Here is a 3,472-nt window from a genome sequence, read left to right as displayed (position 1 = left end):
ACTTTTCGTTTTTGATAATTTTCAGCAAAATGTTTATTTGAGCCAGAGAAATGCAGTTAAAATAGGATATACAAACTCCGCGTGAGTAGTTGAGTGTAGCGAGGCAAAATAAATAACAAATGTCCAAAGAAAGTATTTTTCATTGAGTATTTCCCACGCACCGATCACGGCCAATCAGAATGCCGTATTTGGGGCCACGTGACGAGCAGAAGGAAAAATTATATCCGATACTGTAGGGTAACCAGACTAATAGATAGACGGGTAAGGAGAATTTGAGGTTCATGGGCAGATCAAAAATAGATAAATTACGTAAAGGCGCCAACGATGGATTCTATACTCGAAAAAATATATAAATTATAGCAAAATAACGATTTGAAGTGGAAAGAATGCAGGAATGAATGATAAATTCCGAAAAAGTGGCATACAGCCCTAATACCCAATAGATAGACACCTAGACCAGAAGATGGACGATGGGTTACCAATGGATGGACGGTCATATTTAATTGTTATTCATAGAAATTCATTCTTTTGCATGTTTAAGAATGAAGAATCATCCTTTCCGATCATGACTATCGAATACATACGGTGTTTATTTGTCCTGATGACTGTTTTTTAACATTCTCCCGTGAACACTGTGTGCCTGTTACCCAACTATTCACAGCGTTAGTAGGGGGCGAGAATACTCTACCTGGCGAGAATTTTTTTTTCTGTTCAAAATGTTCATCAATGCAAAATAAAAAAATTATGGTATTATTAAAAAGTTATTGTTATCATCAAAAATTGAAATTTACATTACGATTTCTATTATATTATTGATAGAATACTAAAAAGAAGTTGTAACTGTCCATCTTCTAGTAGGTGTCTATCTATTGGTCAGGTTACTCTGCACTAGCTTTTCATTTGTTAAAAATTATATCGGATATTGCACACTAGCTTTATAGTTATTCTCGGAATTGTGGCTTCAAATACGGCATCCTGACTGCCCACGATCTGTTTTTGGGAGATACTCCATCAAATACCTCTCGTGTTTCAAAATTATCTAGTATTTCCTTCAAACTTCTCTGCAAACAAACGATCGTGTCAATAAGTTGTGCAGGAAAATCCCTCATGCCAGCGCTCGGGATTTTTAACCCTGCAAAACTTGACACTCTCGTTTATTTACGCCGAAGTTGGCGGGAAATACTCGATAATTTTGAAGCACTCGGGGTATTACTACTGATAATTTCTTCTATTAATTGTAACTTTGTGGAGAATGAGAAATTACTGCACGAAATTCTCTCTACAATTCTTTTATCTCACAATATTTTCTCATTGGTTAAGGTATCTTGCACATTCAGGGTATCCAAACACATGAAGTATTTATCGATGAAGTTTTCCACTGACGAATATTTCCCTATTAGACATAGAATTTATTTCTAATTCTTCATTATTTTTCGCCTAACCTCAAACAGCTGATTTTCTCATAAGACTATTTATTTATTAATTATTCGGAAATTTCTCAATTAATTATAATGAAAAATTCTAGACTGCGAATTCAGTGCAAACTTAATCAGAATGGTTTTATCCTCAAAAACCATGGTTTTATTTATTCACTCCGATTTGGATTTTTTCAGATTTTGATAGCCGAAATCTGAGTTATTTTTATACTACTTTAATCCCTGCGAAAAGATACCTCAAATCGACGCCAAAATGTTATTCATCTAATTTACAATTTTTGGTGAGAATTTCTGATAAAAAAAAGAGATTGTCGAAGTGATTGCTATTGAAAAAAAAGTTTTGCCGCATGAAGCCAGTAAAACATCATGGAATACAACGAGTGATCTCTCATTTTCAAGATTTTTCAAATGTTTATTCGGTGTAGCAAAAGGCGATTTGGTAGTTCCAAACTCGGATCTGCGGTTAACGAAAATTAAATAACAATCACGGAAAAATATTAATTAAAAACAAACAGGGGTACGAATTAACCTATTCGGCAGAAGCCATGTGATTGTTACTTTATGAAAATTTTTTTTTCGCTTCTCATGCTTGAGAAAGCATTATTATTATGATTATATATAGAAATTCGATGGGATACTAGGAAATTAATAACAAGAAAATTTGAATGACTTTTTTCATTTTTTACCATTCAGCAGATAAAAACTTTCAATTTTCAAGTTCAGATTTTTAATTGCAATTTTTAATTTCAATTTTAAATTTGAATTCCAAATTTCAATTTTATATTAAAAGTTTTAATTCGAAATTTCAATTGAAGTTTTCAATTTTTAATTTTCATTCAAAATTTCAATCTCAAATTTCAATTTCCAATTCAGAATTCCAATTTCAGAATGGAAATTCAAATTTCAGGATTTTCAAAATCCAAATTTTTAATTTTGGAATTGAAGCAAATAAAAAATTTCAATTTCAGATTTTCAAGTGCAATTTTTAATCTCAATTTTGATTTTCTACTTCAAATTTCAGATTAAGAATTCCAATTGAAAATTTGAATTTCAAATTTAAATTTTAAATTAAAAGTTCCAATTTAAAATTCCAATCCAAATTTTCAATTATCAATTTCCATTCAACAGCCAAATTCAAATTTGAGGATTTTGAAATTCCAAAATTTCAATTTTGGAATTTCAAATTTCAATTTTAAATTACCCTTTCAATTTTCAATTTTCAATTTTGCATTCCAATTTCAAAATCCAAATTCGAGTTTGAGTATTTAAAAATTGCAAATTTTTCATTTTCGAATTTGAAATTTTCGAATTTCCAATCTTAGAATTACAAAGTTCAAGATTCAAAATTTCAGGATTTCGAAATTTTACAATTTCAGAACTTCAAATTTCACAATCTCAACTTTCAGAATCGCATAATTTCAAAATTTCAAAATTTCAGAAGTGCTAAATTTCAAAATTCAGAGTTCATCATTTTAAAATGCAGAATTCAGAATTTCCCAATTTTCAATTGCAGATTTCAAATATCAATTTTGCGTTCCTGATTTAGAATTTCAATTTCACGTTTAAACTCAAAATTTAAATGTAAAATACCAATTTCAAATTTCAATTTCAATATCAAATGTCAAAATTTCAAGTTATTTGAGTTTTTTACATTTTTTACATTTATTACATTCTATAGATAAATTGCCAGTTTTTCACGTCGTAATGTAAAAAACTGTCTCTAGACCGAAATGCCCATCCCTGGTCTCAGGCATAGCAAGGCGTACGGCCCCACTCTAGGCTTACCCCCACTACCGATCCTTACATGTTTCGGGTCGCCTCGGATTTTCTTCACTCACGCGCGGCTCCCCTTCGCTTGACTAGCCCCCCACTTACTGACTAACCCGTTCCCCTCAAAACCTTTCACTTTTCGTGTCGCGCTGAAATTTTTCGTACCCTCCCTAAAGAAGTTTCACTTCAAAAAAAGTTGAATAAATTTTGCTTTAACCTTTTTCTCCGACTCTAATTTATTAAGTTGAGTGGGTGCGAACCTATCT

Source organism: Diachasma alloeum, unplaced genomic scaffold, assembly GCF_001412515.2.
Source record: "Diachasma alloeum isolate Michigan unplaced genomic scaffold, Dall2.0 Dall_scaffold_01485, whole genome shotgun sequence".
NCBI lineage: Eukaryota > Metazoa > Arthropoda > Insecta > Hymenoptera > Braconidae > Diachasma > Diachasma alloeum.
Note: the sequence above shows the minus strand (reverse complement) of the source record.